This window comes from Strix aluco, chromosome 20 (assembly GCF_031877795.1).
Source record: "Strix aluco isolate bStrAlu1 chromosome 20, bStrAlu1.hap1, whole genome shotgun sequence".
NCBI classification, from domain to species: Eukaryota; Metazoa; Chordata; class Aves; order Strigiformes; family Strigidae; genus Strix; species Strix aluco.
This window is the reverse complement of record NC_133950.1, coordinates 10,137,888-10,165,012: the sequence shown is the minus strand read 5'-3', so window position 1 is coordinate 10,165,012 and position 27,125 is coordinate 10,137,888. Positions and strand designations below refer to the sequence as shown.

Below are 27,125 nucleotides of genomic sequence, written 5' to 3'. Positions count from 1 at the left end.
TCACAAAATCATCTGCGATTTATTTAAGGCACATAAAGGAGAGACCAGGTTGTGAGGAATACTCTGCACGCAGTGTGCACCCAACATATTTCCCTTATCAGCACGACTTGGCACCTACAAAAATTCCCACTGCAGCATCTGATCCCAAACTTGGAGAAACGAACAGGAGCGTTCGCATCGAGCCCGTTGCAGTGCCTACGCTACGAGGGGCATTGCAGGCAGCCACGGCTTCCTCTGCCTGAGCTTGAGCAGACCAAAGCCATGTCAAACCCAGTGTAATAAGTGCTGCTGAATTGCAAGATACGTTAACTCAGGCTTGGCACTACCTGGCCACGGTCACAGGGCTTGCAGATCCAGCCTGAACTTACGCCTGCCTCCGATCCACCTTGTAGATGAACCCGGGGCTGCAGTGAGTCTGAAACACAGTGTGTAGAAATAAAACTGCTTTCCACCTCTTTTTGGTTAAATCGCTCTGCAGCTTGCAGAGCTCCACCAAGGACAATTATTTCCAGCATGTGCCGTGCATGAATGCTGCGAGCAAGACAGAGCTGGAGTTTCATCATAGCCCAGCTTTGTGTGCAGAGCGAAGGAGAAAAAAAAAAAAAAAAAAGAGAGAAAAAAAAAAGAAGGAACTTGGAACTGGAGGCCCCCCCAGCCTCACCCTGATCCTGAGGAGGCTCTGCTCTGCTCTTGCTCAACCCGACACCGAGAATGAGGAAGCAGAGGAGACAGGCGGGGGAGGCGGAGGAACGGTCAAGCTGAAGACAAACAGCCTCTGAGCTGGGCAGTTGGAAAGCTTTGCAAGCAAGAGGGCACGGGAGCAAAGAGAGGGCTGTGGTCTGTGCCAGAGCCCCCTCCCCATCCCCATCCGGGCTGGGGGGCTCTGTGGCCCTGACCCCAGAAGATACTCTGGGTTTTGATAACCTGAGTCCAGGTCTTAAAGGAGATGGTCTCCAGCGTGGAGATCTGCCAAGCCCCGCTGCGTTGCCAGCCCAGATTTCGTGTACTCAGGCTGCGGCCGGCGACAGCCGAGCACCCACCCACCCACAGCGGAACCCTCGGCGGGCAGAGCCATGCCGTGCCATGCCGTGCCGTGCCGGCCACAGCCAGCCAGCTCTCCCCCTTGCTCGGTTAGAACCGGCTTTCAGCACAGTCGGCAGCTCAGCAGCTCGCCTCCACACTCTGTAATACCAGGAACCGCAACACCGCATTCGCTGCAAACAGGAGTTCGCATAAAAAATTAAACCCCAGCCAGTTGCAAGATATTCCAGACAGCTCCATGTGCCTGGGGCTGGTCCCCTCCCATCCCAACATCGGTTCCTGGGACCGCACACCTTACCTCCTCTCGCCCCACGTGCCGATGGCTGCTGTCACCTTCCCTGTCCTGCTGGCCCCATCCTGCACATGGGCTGGTCTCTCCTCCTTGTCTTGCCCTGGGGGAGGAAGAAATCTGGCTGAAGGGAGCCCCGCGTCTGCACAGCCCCGTTGGTGACAGACCAACACCCCAATGTGATATTCTCCTGCTGATTTGCCCTTCCACCTCGGTAGGCCAGTGAGGAGGTACCTTGATCTCATCCCTCTTACAGCAAAGGACATTGTAGCCCTCAGGCAGGGCTGTCCCCGAGCGTCACCAGGGATGCAGGCACTGAGCACCTTCCCATCGGCCAGCCCAGGATCCCACCCGGCTTGTAACCCTCCAACCATGCAACACAGTCAGCCCACGCCATGCAAGGACCTGGGAAGAAATATGGCTTCTGCAGAAAGAAGTGAACACAAAGTTGGGGGGATGCATCAGTTTAATTTCTGTTAAAACCACACCTGGAATTCACCCAGCACAGGGTGTGTGTGGAAGATCCCTAGAGAGGTTCATGTAACTCAAAGGAAGATCAGAAATGATGGCCCATAAGGCAAACCCCACACCCAGTCTCGAATCTCTCCAGGTCCACCAGCAAATGAGGACCAAGACACTGAGATACATCAGCTCCAGTTCCTGGAGGTTCACACCAGTGGTTGCCTGCAGGGATGAAGCAGTTTGGGGGTCACCACATCCCCCTAAACATGTGCTACCCCAGCTGCCCACCTCTCTGGCACCCCGAGGTGAGGGGTGCAATGGCAGAGGGGAAATGAGAGGTTCCCTTCTCAAGATGGGATGGGCCATTGCTGGAGTTGATTAAACCCATCCCAAGGGAAAGGGTTTGCTGTTTCCCAAGAGAAGTGGCAAATGCCAAGGGACCAGCCCTTCAGGAGTGCCAGAGAGGCAACCAAACCTAGAGAAGGACCAGACAGGAGAGGGAAAACCCAGCAAACCCTGGGGAAAACAGAGTTTTCTTTCCCTTCCACAAGGCCATTGCAAGGCAGGGGCTGGGGACAGGAAGCCTTTATCCCCCTGCCTGGGCCAGGCAGCAGTCGAGGCCACTGGAGGAGATGCCATGGGAAGATGGGCAAGCACCGGGTCCCGTGCAATCACCCATAGAAAGTGGCAATTCCAGCAAGTTTACACCTGGCTTGCATTTGGTCCCAGAAGCGTTTCAGATTGAGAGCATCCCTGGAAGGGAAGATTGACTGCCAAAAAACCAAGAACTCCTCCTGCCTGGATTTTGGAGGGGAAGGCAGGTTTGTTTGCATTTCCAATTTGGCTGGAAAACTGGAAAAATACAGACCTGAGAAGCTAATTCCCACCAGCCCAACACATTCCCCAAAATCCACTGGTTTCCAACCCAGAAAGATGCTGGACAAGCACTGGTGCGGACCCATGATCCATGGCAGGAGGCTGGGGACCTCTGGACACGTGATGGTGGCTCAGTGGTGGGTAGGGACCAGGGGGAGCTTTTGGAAATGGGGCTGAGGGAAGAGAAAAGGTGCCAGGATGGGGCTGGGGGCACCAGCCCAACACCTCTGTCCACCATTGAGTCACCCATGGGACCGGTGAGTAGTGAAGCCCTCAGAGCAACAGTGCTGGGTTTAAATAAATAAATACAATTCTGCTGAAAGGGAAAAAAAAAAAAAAGAATAAAGGATGTGTCTCTCCAGTGCCTCCTCCCCTCCCAGAAACCTGTGTGCTATGCAAATATATGCAAATGAGACATGGAAGGGGGGATGAAACTGGCTCTCTAAACCAGCGTGGTTTTAGACTGGGAAGCGTTGGAGGCAGCTTGATGGAAAGTTGAGGCAGAAATAGCTGCACCATGAGAGGGATGAGCAATGACGACTGGAGGGTACATGTCCCAAAATGCCTTTGGTGGCAAGATCTGCTCCTGCAGCACCAGCAAAATACAGCACCAAACCTCCCTCTTGACACCTCGGTTCAGCAGCCGGTCTTAAAGCACTCCCCAAATCCCTCTTCCCTCCAGCCCAGGGCTGGGGAAAAAAAAAAAAAAAAAAAAAAAAAGGAGAAAACTTGCTTTGCTGTTTTTGCTGCTGTTTGCAATTCCCAGGAAGGGATGGCAAAAACCACTGCAGTGCATGGAAACCCAGGCAGCTCGGTCCAAAGCAGGGGTTGGCCAATGTGGGCAGCCCGGGGTGATGCTCCCCAGGGTGGACACTTTCCCCGGGGACTGCTTAAGGAGTGACATCTTTCTTACATGAAGAATGGGATTGTACAAATTCCAGCTCGTTTGTTCCAGGCAATTTATCCACCCAAGTATTGCCTTGTTCGGTAACATTTTCTCAAGGGGTTTCTGCAGAGAAGCAGGTGAAATCTAGAAAGTCTGAAGGCTTCAGGGTGTAAACACCATTTGCCTGAGCAATGCTGCTCACGTTGATAGTCAACGCCTGAGCATTTTTTGCTCAGAAACAGGAGGGTTTTTTGTGTTAAACATTCTCTGCTCAAGAACAGACCTGGCTGGAGCAAAAGCCCCTTTCCTGCCTCCTGACCCAGAGCAGGATTTTCACAGAAACAGCTCAGATGCTCTGAGCTCAGTGGAAAGTTTGGGATGGACTGCCAATGTCCTGGGCAGCCCTGGACCACAGCAGCTGCTTCAGGCAGACGGCGATTTCCATCAGCATCACTGGGATGTGGTTGGAAAGTTGCCTCCTGCGAGTGCAGTGCTTTCAAAACCCACCCCAGGCACCGGAGATGGGGGGAGAGGACAGGGGAGCAGAGAGGGGACAATACCAACACTGTTCTTCATGCACCTTGAGACCAAAGGTGCGACACCGGGTCTGATTTGAATCTCACAGTGGGATGCAGAGTTGCAGGTTATCTGCAAAAGGCGCTGGAAAGGACTTAACTGCTCTCCGGTTTGAGTCCAGGTGAGATGACCATCTCCTGTGATCACCTCTCCAGTGCCTCTGCCACCATTTGCAACCTCAGCTTCCCCCCAAGAAAGTCAGAACGCTGCGTACAAGACAGCTCCCACAGCCCTGCATCTTAATTTGTTTTTCATTTGGCTTTATCTGTCTCATTAAAAGCAATCTCCAGCGACTCTGACACCAGTCTCTAGCATGGCGGGCGGTTGCGTTTGCACCGTTGGGTTGAGCAGACTGTCAGCAGTGACAGCCCACGTGCACGGGTGCCACGCTGCCATTTAGCGGTGCTGAGCATGAAGCAGAGGCACCTTCCATCCACACGCTGCTTTGCAGTCACTATGGGGTTACTGGGGTATGTCCAGCCTTGCCCTGCACCCCAGAACTACCCCCTGACAGATATTATGGCTTTAGCATCACTCATCCTCGCGACAGAGGTTCATTACCTGCTTGGCTGCAGTATCCTGCAGTCCAGCACCAGCATATCCACTTCCCTGGACAATGTATATAAATCTGGGCCATTCCTATGACACAAACCCAGTTCTTTTACTTGACCCGATCTATAACATAGGGACAAGCTTGAGCATCTTTCTCATTGGTGTTTATTTGAGGCAAGAACAAAGCATCTCTGGCTCTTCCCTGTGTTTTTCTATCCTTTCATCTGCCCTTTTTACCATATTTCCCTGACACCTTTGGGGAGCTGCCCTGGCACGGGGGCTCTGGCAAGCACATCTGTTGGTGCACGTAGTCTCTCCAACCACAGCAGTGTTACACAAACCTTCAGAGCACACAACAGCCCATGATGACAGCATTTTGTGACTCTATATTAAAAATACAGCCTTAACTCACCTCCCTGAAGAGAGAGGTGCCATGAAAGTGTTGTAAGGTGGCGAGTCCAGAAGATACTTGGAAAAGGGAGAGGAGCTGCTGCTCGCCCAACCTCTTCCCAGTCCCTTCTCCAACTTCTGCTCCCATCTGAGAGCTGCTTATTTCTCTCCATGCCCACACAGCAAAACCCTGCGAACCTGAAGAATAGAAAGGTGCAGACTAGCTGGGATTTCAAATTCTGTGATTAAGGATAGAGGCAATTTCTCCCCTCCCTGGGCTGATAGAGCAGGCAGCGGATGAGGACGGCTTTTTTGCGTGCTGCCAGCAGCTGTGATAGGCGCCTCTGCCGTCACCAAGCAGAGAGATTATTCTCTGGATCTCCCGGGCTGTTTATCACTGCTGCAGCCGCTAAACCAGCTTAAATACCAAAATTAAAAAATAATTAAAAAAAAAATGTTTCTATAACGTCAGAAGGAGAGTGTTTGGGAAGGGGAGGTAAAAGCACCCAAGAGGTGAGTTGGGGTCTTACTAGAGCAGCTACATCACCAGCTCAGGAAGGGCACGGGGAAAAGAGGCTCCACAGCTGCAGAGACTGAGATCCCAAGCCAGAGGGTTGGAGCAGCAAAACCCACTGGCAGAGGACCGAGGGACCTGCCTGGAGCAGGCAGCTGCCAGCCTCAGCCAGTGGGCGCATCGCTGGGAAGCCAGTGGGAAGATTTTGCAGGACACAGTCGGCGATGCCTACACTGGCGCATCTCCCTGCCTTCAGCATCACGGGGTGCGTGCGAGGAGCAGCAGCTTCACACCATGGCCGGGGCGGCCCAGCTCCAATACCCGAGGAAGAGCGGCAGAGCGATGCTCCCTCCCCACGCATGGCCAGGGAGGGAGTGGCACGTGTCAGGGATAATAAATTGCATGAGAGTCCAGATCTGGGGACTGCATGGGAAGAAAAGGCACGAGGTCTGATTTCCTTGGGCATTCAGAGCCTTTGAAGATCAGAAAGCAGCTAAGTGCAAGGCAGGCTTTCAAGCTGCCAGTGCAGGTTAGTGGTGGGCCTGGGACTCCCCGGGGAGCAAGAGCTGTAGGATCCCCGCTGCCAGGTTGGATCCCGCCTCCCGGCCGCAGGAAGGTAAACGGGAACAGCTCTATAAACTCACTCCTCCATGGGCCCCTAATTAGCACGTGGGTGGGAGCTGGGGAGCATCAAGCTGCTCGCTCGGGGCTGGCTGGATGCTCACTGGATTTGGCTCATCTGGGCAGGTCCCCCTTCTGTGATCCCCCCTCCGACTTCTGTCCAGACAACCTGCTGTGCTGGGCATGGTCTCACCCCCTGGTATCAGGGGTGTGATGCCCAGGAGTGCCCTTTTTGGGCAGAGGGGTTCCTGCCCCACTTCAGAGGCAGAGTCAGATCCTCCAAAACTCCCACTCCCCTGAAATTCAGGATAAGCAACACCCTTCTAGGGGTTTCTGGTGGGCAGGGAACATCCCAGCCACTTGTATGAAAGGTTAAGACCACTTTCCAATTAGAGAGGCAGGAGCCATCGCAATAAAGCTCTTCTGAGGGGATATTAATCAGGGCATCTTCCTCTCGCGGAAATGCAAATCAGCAGAATGGAAAAGGGAGTGATTAGAGCCAGGGAATAACGCGGGCTCTTCGATCCTGGCTCTGCGAGCTGCAAGAGCCATGAGGATGCAGGAGAGATGCCCCAGGCTCCTGCACTGGCCCCAGAACCCAGGCGGAGACATGGGGGACCCATGGGCTCCACTTGCGAATATTCAGCATCGGGTTTTCAGGTCATGAGCCATGGGCACGGCACCAGTTACAGCAAACCAGCCCCCAGCTCTCAGACTGGCTGCAGAGTTTTGGTCCATCCTCTTGCACCCACCCAGGATGGAGGCTGGAGGAGAGCTGGGCAGCACGGGCACAGAGGTTGGGGACCTGGCAGGAGAGATGGAGAAGACAGCAGCATTGGATAAAGGGTCTAGAAGGGAAGGAGAGGGGCTGAAGAGCAAGAGGCAATGCAGAAAGGGGCCAAAGCGTGGGCCAAGGTGGTGGGGTGCACAGAGCACCTCCCTGCCTCTGCCCGGGGAAGTGCCGCACCGAGTCCGGAGATGGCTCTGCTCCTCGCGGCAGGAGGCATTAGATCCAGCTGAGCTGCTTCAACGCAGCGTGCATGTAAATCAGCCGGACAGGCAGAGAGGAGAAAAACAAGGGGGATGAGATAAGAGGATAGAGAGAGAGGCGAGGGGAGGAGGAGGAGGAAGGAGAAAAGGGGAGGGAAGGAGAGGAGCAGGTGTGGAGAGAAAGAGAAGCAAAGAGAGGGCAAAGGGAGAAAGGGAGAGGGAGGAGGAGGAATGGGGAAGCAGAGAGCAGCAGGAGGGCAGGGTGATGGGCTGGGGCCAGTCAGTGCACCGTAGTCCTGCCCCAGTGTGTGCCATGAGGAGGGCAGCTGTGGGCAAGGGCTCCCACCAACCTCGGGGGGAGCATGGGGTGAACGGTCTGGAGGTGCCAGACCACAACCCAGCCTGAATCGGGGCAACCCTGGGCTTGGGAACCTGGTTTCCAAACCTTGCAGCACCACCGGGACCCCGCTGGGGTCTGGGGTAAAGCAGCACTACGCAGTTGATTTTCCAGCCATGAGGGAGATGTTTAATGGCCACCAAGTAGCCACACTCTGTCATCTTGCCATCCTCACCCACAAAGGTGATTCCCTCAAATCAACTGTCCTGAAATCTGATGTATATTTATGATGGAAGAGTTGGTGGGTACCAACCAGACTGCATCTGGGGGATGAAACAACACAGACACGTCACTCCTCTGTCCTCCAGACACATCAGGAATATCTTGCAAAGCACCACGAGTAATTCCTGATAAATAATAACTGGGCCCTGCCTCTTTCAGCCAGGGAACTCAAAGGCAAAATATTATTATTAAACCCCTAGGTTGAGGATCAGAAGCTTCATGAGAAGTTCCTGTGACTGGCAAGACGCAAGGATCTCCTGACATCAACACGCACTAAGCAACCAATGCTGATGCAAATACCATCTGCTGTAATCATGACATCAGCTTTAATTACATAAAAAATGTGGATGTCGCCACATGCAGAGTCCTGACGTCACCAGCAGAGCTGGAAAAAGGTCTGGAGTAGGATGATCAAAAAAATTAGTCCAAAGGAGGAAGCCTGGAAAAGAAGCAGCTAGAGGCACATTTGTGGCCTCAAGAAGGTGAACGGAGATTGATTGCTCACTGTGTCTCCCAATAAAAGAATTAGGAGATATCCAATAACATTAAGAGGCAGCAGGTTCAAAAGAAACAAGAGGAGATGGTTCCTCACGTGGTGCATGGTTAAGCAGTGGAAGTCCTTGCCACAGCTCTCCGGGGATGATTAAAGCTTATGTGTTTAAAAAATCAACTAGACAAATTCATGGGAAATCCATTGAGGGGTATTAAAGACAAAATGCCGCTCTGGCTTGGGGAGTCCCTGAGCTGCCACACGCTCAGGGCTGGGAGATGCTTGAGAGATACATCGGTGCCGGTCATCGGGAGGGACAGGCAAGGGACGGTCAGGGCAGGAGACAGCCCTTCACAGCTCCTTGCGCTGTGCTAAAGATGGCAGACAACGTCTCCAAGTCAGCACACTGACGTCAGTATGTTCTCCATCACACCCTGGGCAATCCCAAAATCCCAGAAATAGGGTTTATTTACAGCCCAGTCTTGGGGGATGCTGGACCCCCCAAAGATATGAAGTGCATGAGAGCAGGACCATGCAGTGCCACTATTAATGTCACCAGTTCAACACAACATGGAGCCACCATTAACCTCACCCAGCCCAGCACTGGGTTACCCTTATGTCGCTTTGCCAGACACTGTTTCCCAGGACCCCAGACCCCGCCGAGAGCCCAGCTGGACACAGAGGTCCGTCCCTTGGGAGCCTGGCTACGCGCTTTCCCATGCGCAGCATCCCTTCCACGCGCGCGGAGTCCGTGCGCATAGCAATCCCAATTAAACCAAACTACATCGCAGAGGGGCCTGGCAGCGCTGCATTTATCAGCCTGCCTGGAAGGGGCTTGTGCAAGCTGTCCCCCCGGCTGACGGATTAGACAGCAGACAATTAGGTTTCAGACACACACACACCCGCGTGCGCGCGCGCGAGCACACGCAAGCACACGCAGGCACACAAATCCTTTTTCTCCATCCATCTGCAAGGCCAAGGCGGCCGAGCCCAGCTGCGCGGCCGTCCGGTGCTTCTGAAGCTGCGTGCAGCTGAATAAGAACGAGCCCCCGCGCCTTGGCTTTCAGCGCCCGCTCGCAAAATGAGCGAGAGGTCCCCAAAGAGATGACACAATTGCAATGGAAATGATTAACCCTTGGCGGGCCGGTTTCGCCGCCTCCTCCCCGCTCCATACCGCTGCAGCCAGCCTGGCGGCAAACTCACACTCTTTGGGTTTCAAGGACAAAGCCGGAGCAAGCTAGCGCTCAGCCAACATCTCAGGGAATGAGCAACCTCCTGCATTTGTGCTCCGAGGTGAGCCGGGCTTTTTTGGAGCATGGATTATTTCAGATGCACCCCTTCACTGCTGGGAGATTCCCAGCTCCTGGAAGCAGGAACAATGTCTCAACATTAGCACTACTTCTGCAAACATCCCACCAAAATCATCCCCTCTTGGTGCCCGAGACCAGAAAATGATTGCTACCTGCATATCCTAGGTGCAGTGCAAGCCAGCATTGCTCCTCGGATTGTCCCTTCCAAGGGCTGTTGAGAAAAATAATTCAATATTTCAAAATTAATTGAAACATGAAATGGCTAAGATAGAAATGGAACAAGCTGGGGTGGCTTCTCAACAGCAAAGCCTGCACGTCCGCTCTGGGAGAGGATTTCTGATGGAATCAACAAAACAATGGATAAAGGGAAATCAGTAGATATAATTTATTGGGATTGTCCTAAAGCCTTTGATAAAATCCCACATGAGACGCTATTAAGGAAACCAAGCATTACTGGGCAAGATGTAAAATATTGCTGGGGAGCGGGAAGCAGTAAAGTGGCACAAACCGGTGTGGGAGGTGGTTAATGCCCTGCCTGGACGGAGGTCGGGGAAGCCGGAGTGTGGCCATACTCTGAGCCCAGCTCCTGCCAGCACAGGGAGCAGGGAACAGAGAGCCCCAGGAAGGCAACGCTGCGGGTGCTCAGGGCACACCAAAGCCTTCACAAAACAGTCCCCAAAGTCCCTCACTCCTCCTTCACTTCCCACAGTCTGTCTGTCTGTCCCAGGCTGCTTGTCTTCCCATGCAGGCAAGGGTACAGGGCTGTGAGCAGCTCCCTCCCTCCCTCGCTCACACCTACTTGAGGGAAGATAAGCTGAACATGACACCAAAAAGGACCATGTCAGCCCCTGGCTATGCTCCTCACACTCGCAGCCCTTGATCTCCCCGTGTCCTTTCAAGACATCTTTCAACTGTCCATGTGGAGAGGAGAAAGCCCAAAGAGAGCAATCTCCCATCCCACATTGGAACACACCACGGGAGGGAGGATCCTCCGGAAACACCACTCTCAGCTGCACAAAGAGCTTTCTAAAAACAGCACTGTGTTTTATTTTTTCTTGTAGTTAGTTTTTGAAGAAAGGGAGATCAGATGAGAAGAGTCCATCTTGGTGCTTGGTACCCACCTCACCCAGGCAGAGGATGCAGCTAGCTCCAAGACAACAGATGCCCAGGTACAAATGATCACAGAGATAACTCAACCCATCCCTCAAACCAATACCAGCAATTTGTTGAGGTATATTTTCACAAAATACAGACATAAGCCCTAGAGTTACAAGATGCATATCCACTAAAGTTCAAAGAAGCTCTCCAGATGCACTGGGGAATGTCTAGATGTTTGCCAAGGAAGATAGCTGCTCTCCCTGAGCTCTGATTATTATTAGTAGCATAATAGTGGAGACATGAGGATGGACCTGGCCTCACAGAGCACATTGTACAGGAATTTAGGACTGCCTGGAGGCTGCCGCGTTTGTCGCCTGTGAGCAGCCGAGTCATGCAGCCAACTCTGCTCCACGCGTGAGCTGCTCCCTCTCCAAACCCACCAGCATTTTCACCTGCTCCAGCGGGGCTGGCCCAGAGCCTCATCCCTCCCTTCACCAGAAACCAGCTCCTCAGTTTTCAGCCTAAACTTATTTGTGGGCAGTTTCTAGTCATTTGGTCATCAGCCAACATTATCTGTCAGCGAAACAGCTCCCCTCCTGCCCTGGTGTTCTGTGTCCCCTGGTCTACCAGATTTGCAAAGCTGAGTTTGCAGTCTCAGGAGATGGGCCATTCACTGCTTCTCCTTGGGGACTTAGCCATCATTCCATGTATCAATCCATAAATCACCCCTCCAGGTTTATCAAGGACCTGTATGTTTTCCTCTGCAACACTAAGCAGGGTACTGGGGAGAATTTTCTGATAACTACGTTGCATTTTCCTCTCCTCCTTTCATCCCATTACCCATAGTTATATCCCTTAGACCACTCTAAATAATTACTCAGCTGGGTGTTTATGACCTTCAGATATTTGTCCATCCCTGGTTTGAGTGAACTCTTACCCAAGCTATGCTTAATATTTAGACTGTAGAGAACACTCATGTTCAAAATACTTCCAGGCTGTGGTAGGGAAGTTGATAGAAAGGGCTTATCCTGCACCATTTGCCACAGCTCCGAGGCCATTTTTCAACCCCAAGCAGCTTTCTGCTTCCTCAGTGTGATGTTTTCCCATTAAAAACCCCAATGCCTGGAAGCGTCCCTGTGCGTGCTTCCCCCCCATCCTTAGCTTAGGGAGAAGGGAGTGAAGGGCCAGTTTATATGGGGTGGTTCACACAGGGGTGTGAAATCTCCAGATAAAGCCATCCAGGCACCTCCTTTAGGAATAAGAGCTGGGTTGTCTGAAAAAAGGTCTTGGGAATTACAGGTAAGGGAGAAACAGCCCTAGGTGCTTGTGAGAGGAGCCAGCCTCCAAAATAACAGCTGACGAGGCCAGGAGGACCCAACAATTTCCTTTGTGCCAGGAGCATCACCAGTGTCTGCAGGGATGCCTTTTCCCTTCCGGCCTCCCAAGGACGAGTGCCTGGGTGAGGTGAGGGTCAGGGCCACAGTGAGGGCCAGTGAGACTGGCCACAGTAATGGAGATTTACTGCTCCGAGCCCTATTAGCTGGGCCATCTGGATACCAAGCATCAGCACGAGTTATTAGAGACCACAGCATGATGTCGTACGGGCACAAAGGCAGGGAGAAGTGGGAGATGCTGCGATAGCTTCTTCCCATTCAGGAAGGAGGTGGAAGCTCTGGGAAGGTTTCAGATGGAGCAAAACTGCAGCGAGGGGAAGGAGAAAGGGAAACACACACTCAGATGCCGTGCAGGTGCTCACAGATAGCAACGCAAACACGCTGGTGTGCACGGAGTGCATCTGTGCTCACAGTTCCGTGCATGAGTGCTCATGTCCAGGCACGGCACTGGCATCTGCAGCAGATGCAAGAAAGGGGAGAGGTAGATGGAGGAGGAGAAGAAAGCAGGAAAAGCTCCCCATCCACAGCACCACCAGCCTCAGGCGTACACACAGGTGTATGCCAAGCCCTAAACAAAATTATGAGGAGGGTCTAAAGAGCAGTCAGTTGCAGGTGCTTATGGCGTATCTTCTGCTTTTTAACGCTTTAGGAGGTCACATTTTCCTTTATTGCTTTTTGCTGTGGCCCCAAGATTTGGAGAGACTGCCTTTACTTTTTTTGCTGAAAGCTGAGATCTCCTTGTGGCCACCAGACTCTGCGACCTGGACCTTTAAAGTAAGTATTTGTCATTGATAAAGCAAAGAGCATGGGTGGGTGGCACCATTTAGTAGGGCAAACCCCCCAGGCACAAGGACACACTCTCTCTTCTTGTAGACAACCAGAGTTTCTGTTCCTTTGCAACAAGCTTGGCCTCAACGGTTAGTCTCAATATACACTCTGCAAGAGGCCCCGGTCTGATTCATGGAGGGGAAATGACTCGCTGTGGTTATGAAGCATCACTTTCCCAAAGAGGAAAACAATCCAGCCCATGAAACAAAGCCTCTTTCCTTCCTTAAATCTGGGTATCACCTTTCAGGAGACAACAGACAACCCAACCACATGTAGTCTAGGAAACAAAACCTGGCTTACGTGGGTAGAAGAGTGTTTCCACCAAACCTGTGTCAGCCCCTGGGATCTCCAGGTACCATCAACATGACCCTAAGCCTGGACCCATTTCAGTCCTCTGTGGGTGACATATGTGCCTTCAAACTTTCAGCCCCAAAGGGAACAGACCTGTCTGCATCCAGCCCTACGGAAGAGCATCTTTCACACATTCACTTCAGCCCGCCACCCCAATACTGCAGAGAAATACCCCCATGGTCACCCCCGCTGCCTCGATGGCTCCTCAGAGAGGGGCAATTTCTCGAGAAAATCAAATAGTACAAGGGGAGGAAAGCAAAAAGAGAAAGAAAGGAGGACAGAAATGGGGCCAGGGCTGCCAGGCCAGGGCTCCCGCAGGTCTCAGCCCAGCATCGGGCTATTTTCTGCCTTTTCCTCTTCCTCACCGCCACGTCGCCATGGCAACCCCATCAGCTGAGCGGCTCCGCTTCCCGCTCCATGGGGATTTTTGGGGGTTTTTTTCTGCCCCTTCTTCTCACCCCGATTTCTCACTCAGACACCCACCTTGGACCCCATCCTGTGGAGGCTCCCGGCCGATGCCTGGCAGTGCCAACCAGAGACTTATGAGGAGTGCTCACAAGGCCCCCCTCGTGCAGCACAGCTGGGGGGATCCCTAGCAGAACCCCCCCGGGCAGCTCCCACCAGCCCTAGGGAGGGGTGATGGTACCCTGCCTGGTGGGGCACAGCACTGGCTTTGGGAGCAGAGCCCTGCACTGAGGGGATCACCAAACACCTCCCCCTTTCCCTCCCCTGCCCTGGGAAACATTCTTCCCTTCAGCATCTTCATCCCCAATACCTCCAAACATCTCCCATTGCAAAGAGCAGGCGTTGAGTTTTTTGGCAGCCTCCTCACAGGAACAGTGCTGCCCTGGGACACGGACCTCACTCAGAGAAACTGGGGAGAAGCTTTGTGCAGGGTGATGGGCTCTCACTGCTGGGGAGAGGGTAAACACCATCTGGGTGCAACTCTGATGTAACTTCTCCTGCCATCAGGGTATATCAGCATCCAGAGGTCCCTTCCAGCCCCATTTTCTAGGGCCTAAGATGGCTAAATTGCTCATCAGAAAACTAGTTGAGCCAGAACCATGGGTAACTCGGTGGTTTTAGAATTAAACGGAGGGAGAGAAATGTAGTGAGGCCAAAATAGTGACAGAGGATGCAGAGGAGCTGGAGGAGGAAGGAATGGGAGGAAGTTAAAAAAGGCCTTTCCTGCCCTCAGTTCAGCCAGCTTGTCCAGGTGTGACAAAAGAGCCCTCCACAAGGAACAGGGGGTTTGAGAGCATCCCCTGGCATTAGATACCTTCTTCCTCTTAACATTACTGCTCTCCTTTGGCCCTTTGAAAGCCCCAGCCTTAAACACAAAGGAAAAGTCTCTGGCCCCTTGAAAGCCCAACTTTGAGGAGACCGGATTCATCTCCACAGTATAATCTCATCTTCCTTGCCTAGCATTTGGCCTTGCTGAGCACTGGGCTGGAACATCCCCAGCGCACCGTGAGCTCATCCTGCCTGCCCAGCTCCTCACCAGGACAGAGGAGTCCCTTTGGGGTGTTTTGCATTGGTTTTGGTGCTTTCAGAATAGTTGCGGTTGGAAATCAGAGGCTGGGTTAATCTGACCCTGTCATACATCTCAGATGCGCAGCAGAAACAGCCCTCCAGTAAGCATTACCACGACATTTGGGGAGTTGGTTTTTTTTCTTCTTCTCTTTTTTATAGCAGACATCTGCAGCGGGAGAAGAGGGATGGAGGAGAGAGGAATGAGAAGGAACAGCAATTCTTCTGACAGCCGAGTCCCACCGACTCACAGCCCTCCCGCTCCCAAATCCCAACTTGCTTGGGGTCAGACCAAAACCCCGCCAGAGAGGAGCAGCCCAGCGAGGCTCTGGATGGCTCAGCACAACCCCCTGGCACAGAGTTACCCCTGCACACGTCCACACCAGGCTCGGGGTTTCTTTATACGCAGAATCACCCTGAGTTAACTTAAGGTGCAATTTTGCAGCCGCTTGCTGGGGAAGTCATGTTTCTTTCTGTGTGGTTTAAGTCAATTAGGAGCAGGTTGAAGCTGAAGTGAGTTAAGGCATTCAACCAGTGCCTGCTTGGAGGAAAGGGGAGGGGAAGGCGGCTCTGCACCACTTTTAGCTAATCCAGTGCAACTCAACCGATATAAATCCGAGAACAGACAAGGCAGCATCCTTCGTCTCTCCTCCTCCTCCCTGTTCTCACTTTTTCTCCCCCCTCATCCTTCCCCCATCCCCTCTCTGAAGACTTTTTCTCCTGCTGTTCATCTCTTCCTCATTTTCTCGGCCCCCCTCCCAGTGCCCACATGCGTGAGGGGGGCCGGGAAGCAGTTGGAGATCAAACTCCTGGCAGCGCCAAAGCATCGGCCATGCCGAGAGCCCAAGACAGCTCCGGAGCAAGGAGGCAAAGGAGTGGGATGAGTGAAAAGCAGGTGGTTTTGGGCAAAAGCAGCCTGGGAAGCTCAAGGAAATAAGGCAGCAGGGAAAAGAGTCTGTTTTATAGAACCAAGCACACACAGAGTCAGTGGGATTAGTCCCCACACAGACCTGCCTGTATCCAGCCCTGCCAGGACACAGGGAGAGCCGGCATGCCCGAGCGACTGGTCCGATGGCACGGGAACAGCTCGGCTGGCTCGAGGAGGGAAGTGCCGTGTGGCAGTGGGCATCCCTCACGGCATCCCTGGCTTCTCTGTTGTCTTCCACAGGGACATCAGACAGCATTTTAGAGCCCAATTTTTAGGGTGTTTGGAAGTCTGTAAGGATTACTATTAACGCCAGAACATGCATTAACATGGGTGCCACAGGGTGTTTTTAATGTTTAAAAGCTCCTAAACTACCAACTTCCTCTATCCCCCCAAAAAGTCCTTAATCTTCCAGATTAACATCTGGAAATAAACCCAGCACCTTTAATTTCTCCTAGACCTCATCTAGCTACTCAGGTGTGAAAGGCCCTGGAAGAAGGATGGCTTCTGGCCCCACACCGCAGTGGCAGAGGGTGTGGGTAGCCCCTGCGCACACCAGGAGCCAGCTCCAGCTGCCATTAGCAGCTTCCCTCGGCAAGAGCCCAGAGAGGATTAAGCAGCTCCAAGCCTGGGGCCTTAGACTGTACGGGGAAGGAGGGTTTCTTTGCCAATGCAGAGTATCTACATCCATCCCCTGGAGCCATGAGTGGGGTTTCCCAGGAGGCTGGGGGAGAGGAGGAGAAGAGGATGGCAGCCCAACTCCATGGAGCTGCTCAGGGGCTGTTTGGGGGATGTCAAAACTCTGTGCAAATGTACCTGCCACACTCTGGCTGCTACCAAGCACCCGCACATCACACAAACAACCTGCAAGAAGAAAATGCTGCCACAGCAAAGCCCCACAGACCCTGCTCTGTGCCACAAGCTGAGCTGCAAAATCCTCATCCCTGGGTGCTCTCTGCAAAAGGGCAAAGACACCAGATATTTCCAGAGATCCTTGCTGCAGGTTGAGTCAGGAGCACTGTGCAGTTAGTCTCCGTGGTTCACGGCATTGGCTGCTGCCAGCAAAGAAAAGGAGGAACTGAGGGGGGAGAACAGAGCAAGCACAGTGAGGGGACAGTTAATTAGAAAAGCTGCCCGAGATGTGGACTTGCCAGACAAACTTTGGGATGTCCCTCCAGGCCTCATCAATGCAAATGAAGCAGGAGGACCCAGGGAGACATCCCGGGCTCCCCGTTGGGTTTATACCCAGATAACTGGATGACAAGGCTGGTCCTGGCAGCCCCCAGTGCTCGTGGCACCCTCTGACCCATAGCTGCAGACTTTTAGTCCCTGCCAACACCAGCTCTGACAGAGACGTAGGAGCTGCCACAGCCCGGACTTGCTGCACTTGTAAATGATGCCACTCCAGAAAGAAACGTGGTGTGTGCAGACTTATGTAAAGGAGCCTGTGACCCATCGCAAACATCTCTCCCCTCTCTGCTTCCCTCCAGCCCCCTCAGCATCCATGAGCACTGATCTTCTGGGGACACAGCCCTGGTCCACCTTGGGACTGCTGCAGCGCTGTTGTGGTCTCCTCAGGCACTAAATGCCTCAAAAATGCCAAATCGTTGTTTTCTATCTAAATACAGATTTTCTTCAACACCCTCTGGTTGAGCACGCCTTTCCCATGAAGGAAAAGCAGGATGACCCAGCCCTCCCTGCACAAGGTCTGTGCTCCCGTTCAGGAGACATTGGGATTGGCATGGACATCCCAAGACCTGGGTGCAGGATTTCAGGAAGCTCCAGTTGGAATGCCGTGAAGCAGCCGTGTGCTAAGGGTTAGAGAGGAAGGCTGGACACGTGGGACAGGAAACCAGATCCCATTTCTGGCTCTGTCCCTGACTTCCCCCATGACCTTGGACAAATTCCAGGGACACCAGATTTTCAGGCAACTTCTGCTCCTGTTTGCGCCTGGACTTACCCAAGCAGAGCCTGGTGTAGTAGGCAGGATGCTGAGCAGGCTGGAAAGCCAAAGCCTGGTCAGCACCTCGGTTCCTCACCCTTCTGAAGGGCATCACAAGGCTGCCTGTCTGCCACCCCATTTCCAGCCGATTGTTCAGAGCTACTGGTGTGGGAATGAGATGCTTCATGTTTGTGCAGCTCTCTGGGAGCTGGGGAAAAATCCCTCTCCTCCAGAATGGCTGGGGGGGGGGGGGGGGTGTCCAGGAAGAGAAGCTATAAAGAAAACTCTCATTAGAAACCAAACCAAAGCGTTGGGTGTTTGTACAGAGCCAGGGTGGAGTGTGGATTCATGAGTCCTGTTCTCTTGAAGGAGGTCAGACACATCATTTAGGCACAGTAAAAATCTTCCGAGTTGAAACCCAGCAAGCCTTGCAAGGGACTCTGATGTTTCCGCAATGCTCGGGGGCATCTGGAGCCCAAAGAGGGGCAACATTTGTGCTCTAAACTGCTGGTGCAGATGCAAGGAGTTTGGAAAAAGCATCAGCAGTGAGAGCACTAGATCTGCAGAGCCCCGGCAGGCACACGCTGGACTGGGTTGGCCTTTGCTCTCCATTTTGCTGCCCCCAGTAGTTGTGTAGCTGTCACCCAGCACAGCTTTTTGGAGACCCTTTGGGGCAGGGCAGCAGGGGCAAGCCAGCACCTAATCCTGCAACATCAGCTCCAACCCCTCCAACCCTGACAGCAGCAGCAAGGACGAATGGAAAAATACAGAAAGGACCTGAAGCAAGCTCCCTTGTAAAGGGGCTCAGACCACATTTTGGACCCTATTTCCCACCCTTGGTCCCTTGTCTTGACAGCTGCACCGTGTATCCACAAGGAAAGAGCAGATCCGAGCTGCAAACTTTAAAAAAAAAAAAAAAAGAAAAGAAAAAAGGAGAGAGGGAGCGAGCAAGCGAGAGAGTGTCTGACTACAGCCCTAAGGGCTGTCACAACAGATAAAACCTCAGCCAGGCTTCGCAGTTTGAGCTCCTGCACGCTAATGCACAGCAGAGCTAAAAATACCGATGTGTGGAAAAGCAGAGGCTGCTGTTGCTGCCTTTCGAGCTGATCGCAGGCTCCAGCTTCCCGGCCAGCCCAAAGCAGCCAGATGCACGGTCACAGAGGGGAAACTGTAACCCCAGAATGGGGCAGGGGCACCCCGGGGATCTCCCCCACCACCTGGCCACGGGGCTGGGTCTGCCCACGCCGTGCCCAGCTGAGCCATCTCGCAGAAAGGGCTGGGTTGGGTTTGTGCTGATGTGAAGTAAAATATCTGGGCCACGCGCTTTCTGCTCTGCAGGCAGAGCGGGATGGCAGTGGAGGGATGGAGCAGCCTTGGGGAGAGAGGGTGACGTGCAGAGAAAGGGGAGGATGGAGCCTGCGATGAAGAGGAGGATGCAGGGAGGCTTCATGAGACAGCAAAGATGAAGGACAGACCCAGAGCCCCATCCCTGGGGCTGCAAAACAAGCAGCCTGGTGCTATTCCCTGAAGTCAGCCTCCTCGTGCAAGATGGGAATGAGCTCGTGGCCGTGTTGCCACACTATCCCGATGTATCTGGCCATCTTCTCTACAGCAATCGTTACCCTATCTGAGGCCTGGGAACGGGAACATACTTAACCATGCACTTAAATTCAAGCATGCACTTAAAGTCTATTTTCTTCAATGGAGCTGAAGGATGTGCTCAAGGGTTAGCACATGATTAGCTGCTTTCAGCAAAGGTCAGTTCTCTGAACTGGGGCTCACTCAGGGCCCCCTTCTCCCAAACCTGGGGAGGGCACCCGGGTGTCCCTAAGCTGTTACATCCCTCCCTGCAAATTCAGACAAAGCCCACTGCTCCTGGGGATGACCGTCCTCCAAAACACTGATTAACACCAGGCGTCGAGCAGTCGTCACGCTTCCCGCAGCAGGTTTGATTTGTCCCTGTCAGATAGCGAGCAGAGCAGCCGCCTGCCCAAAGCCCCCAGCTCTGCAGCCTGGGAAGGTCTCAGTCTAATTTTGGAAACCATCAGGATGGTGAAGACTCGGATGGTCTCGCTCAGCTCATGGCCAGACTGCATCTCTCGCGTGCTGTGCATGCTCCTGCTCAGTCCCACAAGTGAGACAGACACAATCATCTCGGGGTCACTTCACCCCAAGACCTGGAGCTCAAACTCAACCTTGGGTCACCAAAAGTAGAGTCTCCAGAGCCCTGGTGTCCTGGCTAACAGCCTGCGCTGCCTTCCTACCCCTCATAGGGATCAATTTCTCACCAAAATCAGGGGAGAGGCTCACTCTCTCTGATCAGCACCCCCATTTTGGGCCAGTACTGTGCCTCCCACACTGGCACCGAGCCCCCGGCTGAGTTCACAGCCCAATTACCCCATGCATCACCCAGTTCCTTTTCTACTCACAACCACATTCAAGATGCCAGCACAAAGTCCCCATGGATCTGTTTCAAGTTGCATTATCAGCACATTTGGCATTTTCATCATGCTTAGGACACGGTCCCCTACAAAAGACCAATTTATCTTAAAAGTAAACCCCTGCCTTAGAGGCTGCACTTTCCAGCAGGCAGCAGTTGTGCCAACACAGCTTTTGGGCAGGGTGGAGAGTTCTGCTAAACCCAACCGCATCGACCATGCCCTGCGCTGGGGCACACGACCAGGGAAGGAACAACAGCCCCAGCTCCACCAATAACCCAAATTTCTCAGCACCTGAACTGGTTATTTTCACCATACCAGTGCAAGCCCTGATAGCAGATCGGTTCCTGAATAACTATTACTCAGATTAATTAATTGATGTTTCCACAGTGTGTTGAGGAATTAAAAGGAGAGGGAGGGTGAAGGAGGGGGCAAATCAACAAAAGAATGTGCTACCTAAGCCCAGAGGATGAACACCATGCAGGAAGAGAAGAGCAGGTTTTTATAGTAATTACAACATCAATATTTATGGATTAGGCCAAGAGGGTCCCCCCAAGCACTGACTGCAGCTGGGTCTATCTGCAACCAGCCTCACTTGCACAGGATCAGGCAGGAAAACTCTCTCTGATCCCAGCACAACCCATCCAAGATGAGCATCAGTCACTTCTCTGTAATTTGTTTTGAAGCATGACAGAGTCCCAAAACATCAAAACTTGGGCTTTTTTTTCCCTTTTCCAAATCAAGTATACACTTGCAATCAGCCAGTTCAGCCCCACACTTCTAGTAATCTAAGGACTCTTCCAGCCCTCTATTTTGCTGCACATAAGCACCTTCATATTTTATCTGCACTAGATATATATAAACTTTACACATCACCATCCAACTCTAACCCAGTGTTGGCAAATATCACAGCACCATCACAAGGTGTTGCAAAACCTTTTGACTTCCACAAAGCCCCTGATCTCAGAGCCATAAAGTTATGGAAGGAGAGGAAAAAAAAAAAAAAAAAGGAAAAAAACAAACCTTTCATTAAGAAGGAAAATTCACAGCCCTCATGGTTAGAGGCAGAGTTGAAAATATGAGTTCTGAAAATATGGCTCCTAGCCACACAGAAACTGGAATGTCCATAGAAATCAAGATTTTTTTCACACAAGTTTTACACCAGAGTTTTGGTCTGGGGCAGCAACTGGCATTACAATCCCTCTCCTTATTTCCTCACATTTGAGGACAGTTCCCAACAGAGCAGCACTCACAACCAGAACCATTTTTCCAAAGAGAGTCAGCTCCAGCTCCTTCAAAAAAACCTGGATGTTCACAGAAAAGCCTAAGGAAGAGCTGATGCCATCTAGCAACCAGCCGTGATCCCACTAACAAGGAGCCCCGTGGCTCAGGGAGATCAGACACCCAGCAGAACCCTTGACCAAGCAAGAACCTCTGCTACAGTCCTACCCATGGCTCCCAAGAAGCCCCAGTTCCTCACCTCTTTGGCTCCAAAGATCACTGATAGCCACCAACCCTTCTGCTGAATCACCATATAGCTTCATCATCAAGCTGTTAATTGAAAACCCTTTAGAGGCAGAGCTGCACCAGCTGTGGTCACCCAGGATGGTCTCACACCATCAGCACTCCTGAGGAACCACTTTGCAAAAGGCAGGTAAAGGGGTACGGAAACTCCCACCTGGAGACTCAAGAGCTGCCCAGCCCAGGGCTGAAAGCAGCTCTCCTGTTTTGGCAGGCTGATGCCCCAGGTGGCCCCATGTCCGACCCCATGAGGCTGTACTCCTTCCTCAACTGATTCTTCAATTTGGATTGCAAGATCTGTGAGACAAGGAGCATCTTATGCATCAGTCTGGCTGCCTGAAGCCCTGAAGTGCTGCTCTAGCAAATGTAAAGTGCAGCTAGATGAGTTTCTGATAAATATTATCAGACTCATCACCATCAATGTGTCCTTGTTAGTCTTCCCAATAGACTGTCCAAGAGAAGGGCTTTGGGCTTTCACGTGTTGTCTCCATCAGGGTCACCACTCCCTTTCCCAGGCTTTGGGGCAAGACAGCCCACCCCATCCACTTCTCCCCGGGTCAGTGCCGCCCTCTTTGCCTCTGTGCCCCATCTCCAGCCTCCTGCCTGAGACCTGGAAAACCAAGAGCCATTTCAGAGGCTCACGCCGTCACCGGGGTTAAAAGCCAGGTGCTCAGGCAATTCAGAAAATCCCCAAACCTGCCTTGGTCCAAACTTCTAAAGATGCTCCTAAACCAGCACTGCCTGACGGTGCCAGGGCAGGCTCCCCTCACACACTCCTGTCCCGAATTTGTCAGGCCTCTTTGCCAGCTCCGGCCTCTTGAAATTCTGCACACTAATAAAATCCTAACTAATTTACATCCAAGATGGGGAGTGAGTGGCAGCTGTTGCTATAGAAACCCTCTCCCGAGCCCTGGCTCCCGGCTGCAGCTCTGAGATGAGAGACTGGAATCGAGCTCGGACCCCAGCCCCGACGGCACTGGGACGTCCCGTGGTGCCTGGCTGGCCCCGTGCAGGCTGAACCTGGTGCTGCTGCCCGAGGTCCCACTGCAGCAGGGGTACATGGAGGATGTGGTGGCCACCACCACCACCAGCCAGCCCCAGGTGTCTTGTCTTCCTCCAGGCCCAGCTTTTTGCACCTTCCATCACTAAAGGGTCTTCCCTGCCCGCCACCCTTCCCTGACAGCCTTTAAGCACCAGCTCCTGGAGCGAGGGGTTTGCGTGACAAACCCAGCTCTCATCTGGAGAAAGCAAAATAAAAAGGACAACACAGCAGAATTGCTCCCTGACCTGCCAGACTTTGGGGATGCGCTGGAAAAACTGAGCTGAGGATCCCACTGACAGAAGGAAAACTTACAATGTGCTTAACACTTAATGTGTTGAGGTTTTTTTTTTTTTCTTAGGCTGGATTGATGATTATTCAGTGCATGACCTCTGTGAGGGTTAATGCTTTGGATTGATAACAACACCTTACACAAGACCTTCCCTTGGCTCCTAGAAGGCTGAGTCCTGGTTTACAGAAGGAGCTCAGCTTACAGCAGGAAACCTGGACCCATCACCAGGACTTCACCATTCCCCAACAGCTTTGCTGGGCGTGGAGACATCACATCTCCATGGTGAAGCACCCAGGAGTGAGCTTCACGAGTAGAAAAGCAGTTAAAGGACATCATCTCTGTGAGGAAGGGAACGAAGCAGCTCCCCTTTCAGTAAAACAACCAGTGGACCCAGAGTGACTGTCCCACCTCCAGCCTTCACGCTGGAGCTGGGTGGTTGCACCATCAAGGGTGCTGGACCCTGAGCTCTGCTAGCAGCACCTGGATGCAGATCTGCTCACAGCAGCACATGAGGGACAGTCAGTGAGTAAATGTATCTCATCCCTGGGGCCAGATCCTGCTCTCAGCTACACCCGTGTAAAGCTGGAGGGAAACAGTTCTTGAACTGACAGATCAGCTGGAGTGTCAAGGAGTGGCAAGCACACACGTCCCAGATACATGCTGATGGGGTGAACGTGCTTCTTTCCCCATGGACATACTCCTCAGGTCTTCCCGGGAGCAGGATCCAGCCCACAGCACAGGTGCTCCCGGGCCAGCTCCCTTTTCCCTTGGCCAAGATGTCAAGGTTGTATGAAGGTTGCTCAGCAGAGACGTCTCCCTCGTCTCCTGCATACATGCCGTGCCACGTGGGCACCACGAGTCCAGGATCGTGGGTGGTGGAAGGCTCCTGGCTCCTTCACCTTGTCCCCAGGGACGGACGTCCCCGGCATACCTCGGAGCTATTTATTCCTCCCTCCAGCCCTCAGCTGCCTGCTCCCTCACACAGGGAAAAACTGACTCAGACCTTCCCAAGATAAGGCGACCACATCTGCAGCCCAGCTCCCCAGGAATGCAATCAGAATAGCGACCGGCAGCCCAGGCAAGGGAAGGAGGGGGCAGAATTTTTTGCTGCCAACTCCGACCCCCTGATGGACCGTTGCCATGGAAAGCCAGCAGCCAGCAGCCCCAGCTGGGGTCCTGCTGAAGGATTTTCCCTGCTTGGCCTGAGGCTAGGGCAAGGGGAAGGGGAGAAAACATTGGGAAAGAGCTTACATCTGACTGCGACAGCCCTCCCCTGCTAGCAGGTGTGGAGCTCACCTCCCTCTTGGCTGGAGCATCCCGAGATGGTTTGTGATCCAGCAGTGGGCTCAGAGGCTGCTGGACAGTGTTTGATGCCTGGTGGAGGAGCACGGACAATAAACTCAATAAACCCAGCTCCGTATTAATGACAGAGGGACCAGGGAAGGGACCGAGAGACAGTAACCTAAGACCAGGCTGACATCCTCCGAGATGGTCTCTGGGGCACCCATCCAGCTCCTCTCCCCTTCAGCCTCTTTCCAATCCCTCATTTTTGCATGAAGAAATAGGACAGTAATTTCTCTCCTGCGGGGAGAAACAATACAGGAGCTGAAGCCGATCCCGAGCAGGCTGCCTGAGCAGGCTGACGTTTAGGGAAAGATTTGTACAACTTACTGTGAAAAAAAACACTGCGGTTGGGGATTGCACCGAGCTGGGCACTGCATGCTGGTTTCTTGCCCCGGTGCATTGAGATGAGGTGGAAAAGGCTGGAGTTTGAAGCTGCTGACTTATACCAGAGCCTGGATCAGGCACTACAAAATCTGCTGCCAGTAGCGAGCACCCAGAGGAGCCGTCACCCCTCCTGCTGCCACGCCGGGAGCTGGCAGGAGGGGACGGACAGCTGCTTCTCCATAATCATCCCTCCACCACTGACGGCATGCTGGAGATAATTTTCAGAAGACACCTTGGGAAGAAGAATGCATTTACAACAGCTGAAGCACCAGGAAGAGCATCTCCTTCCAGAGAACCAAAGATGCACAGCAAAATAAAATGTTGCTTCTTGTTAACCCTTGCCTGTACCTAAGCAAGCAGTATGAAAGTTGCTGGTCAAATCCTGCCCATGTTCACAGACCTGTAGCTTTGCCAATTGTCTCAGCAAAGAGACGGTGACTCTGCAGAGACATTACTGATTGAAGGCCCTCCCTGAAGGAGGGACCATTCCCTACTTTGAAGCCAAGACTTGCTCTCTCTGATACCTGATGAGATCATGGTCCCAGCGGTTGCCGTTCCCGGCACCTCTGAGCCGTTCAGCACATGTGTGGCATGCACAGCAAACAAGACAGGGGATGAGGTGCAAAATCCACTGGGTAGAGAACCCAGCCCTGCTCTGGCCTTGAAAAGCATCCCTGGCCCAGGAGGGGAAAGGAGAGCTAGAGAAGGTGAAGGGGAAGGGAGGGGAACACCACCTGTGTATTGATCTGACAATATGAAAAGGGTTTTTCTTCTGGTTCCTGAGCTGGAGAAGGGAACCTACTGAATGAAAACCTCAGCTCTCCCACTGTCCTGGTTTCAGCCACTCCAGGCTGCTGTTTAATTAGATGAGCATTAGCAGAAAGGCAGCTGGGAGGGGCTCAGCTTTCTGCACCCCGCAGTCACCCGCTCGACGGGAGCGTGCTACTGTCGGAGGCACGACTCAACCGTACCCACCCGGGGCATCCTCCCGGCTCCTCCGGCAGCAGGGCTGAGCCAGCCGGGAACCAGACCTGGTTGACCCTCGAGCCGTTGGGACCCCAGCCGCCCCACACAGTGGAGTCATTAACCCCTTCCCCCCAGATTTCCAGCAGCCACGTATGAAGTCTATCAAAGGGGTTTCTTCCTCCCTCAGCCACAGGTTTAGCTCAGTAATGACCCGGAAGCCAAGGAGGCTGGAGCATGGAGCAGGCAGTTTTCCTGCCTGCATCCTATCTGGGAGAAATTACAACAAAGTCGTGAAGGATTTGCAGTTATTTTCACACTCCTTTTCCCAGATTAACGCATGGATCCACTTTCTGTTAAGCAGTCTGAGAGAGTATTGTTTTGTCTCTGTCGCAACCTCACACTCCGTGTCCCAGAGCTTTCCAGCAACCCCACCGATGGGTATGGGATATCAACAGGAACGGAGCAGCTCGCTTTAATTAGAGCACACTTCTTAATTGGGCTGCAAGCTCCCTAGCAAGTCAGATAGTATTTTATCTTCATTTTACAGACCTGGGAGTGAGGAGACAGCAGGAAGACCAAAGGACATGACAAGGGTGGTCAGCAAGAGGGTGGCAGAGCAATGGAGAGACTCTAAGAGTCCCCCCTGTCCCCATTACCTGCCCTGAACCCAGCAGTGACATTACCTGGTGACAGCTCACCAGCTCACTGTTTGCAAGGAATAACGGGAAGATCACAGATTACCCACTTGCATAAATCACCCTCTCTCCCTTGCTATCAACGCAGCGACACAGATTCAAGGAAACTGGGTTAGATCCACATTTATATTGGGCTGTAACACTCACAGGTTAAGCAAAGTTCCCCTGACTGTCAGATTGATGCCAAATCCCACCAGGGGAAAGACCCTGCCCAGATAGGGCTTTATGTCAAGGCTTTACCAGGGACACGGGACAAGCTCTCATTACATATTGTAAAATAAACTTTCCAGCAAACCCAGGCTGCAGCTGTTTCAGCTGCTTTCAGCAGAAGACATTATCTGTGGAGCAGATAAACTCAGTTCAGCCTTACCTATGGCTCCACAGCCAGCTCCTCCACAGCAGCGTCAGCACTCAGCTAGCTGCTATCAGCACATCTGCAACGCATCCATGCCGGAGCAAACACATGCCTGCTGGTTTGGAGGGAGAAAGTCAGGGCCTCTGCATTGTCCTTCTCCCACAGCACTCTGGTCTGGCTGGTCTGAACTGGCTGTGGTGGGAGCAGGAACTCGTTGCTCCGGTTTCTCACCCTGCCACTGCCTTTCTGTCCTCATCTCTTTCCGTGTGTACTTGTTTCCAGGTCAGCGTGGAAACACAAGGGGAATCGAACAGCCGTGAGCTCCCACGTAACAGTGGCACAACATGGGGCAACAACCAGCCCCCAGGTCTTCTGCAGACCATGGGGTGAAGCAGTGCAAACGCTGG

The 27,125-nt window shown here is 52.9% G+C and overlaps 2 long non-coding RNA genes across 2 annotated transcripts; both read right to left on the bottom strand.

Moving 5' to 3' along the window:
- Positions 1-26,839, bottom strand: LOC141932544 (uncharacterized). Its single transcript, XR_012625847.1, has 3 exons — positions 26,734-26,839; positions 1,340-1,433; positions 1-415 (listed from the first exon to the last, which is right to left on the bottom strand). It is a non-coding gene; the product is annotated as an uncharacterized LOC141932544 (long non-coding RNA).
- Positions 24,310-24,830, bottom strand: LOC141932545 (uncharacterized). The gene is made up of 3 exons (XR_012625848.1): positions 24,646-24,830; positions 24,437-24,555; positions 24,310-24,348 (listed from the first exon to the last, which is right to left on the bottom strand). It is a non-coding gene; the product is annotated as an uncharacterized LOC141932545 (long non-coding RNA).
- Positions 26,840-27,125: the final 286 nt, after the last annotated feature.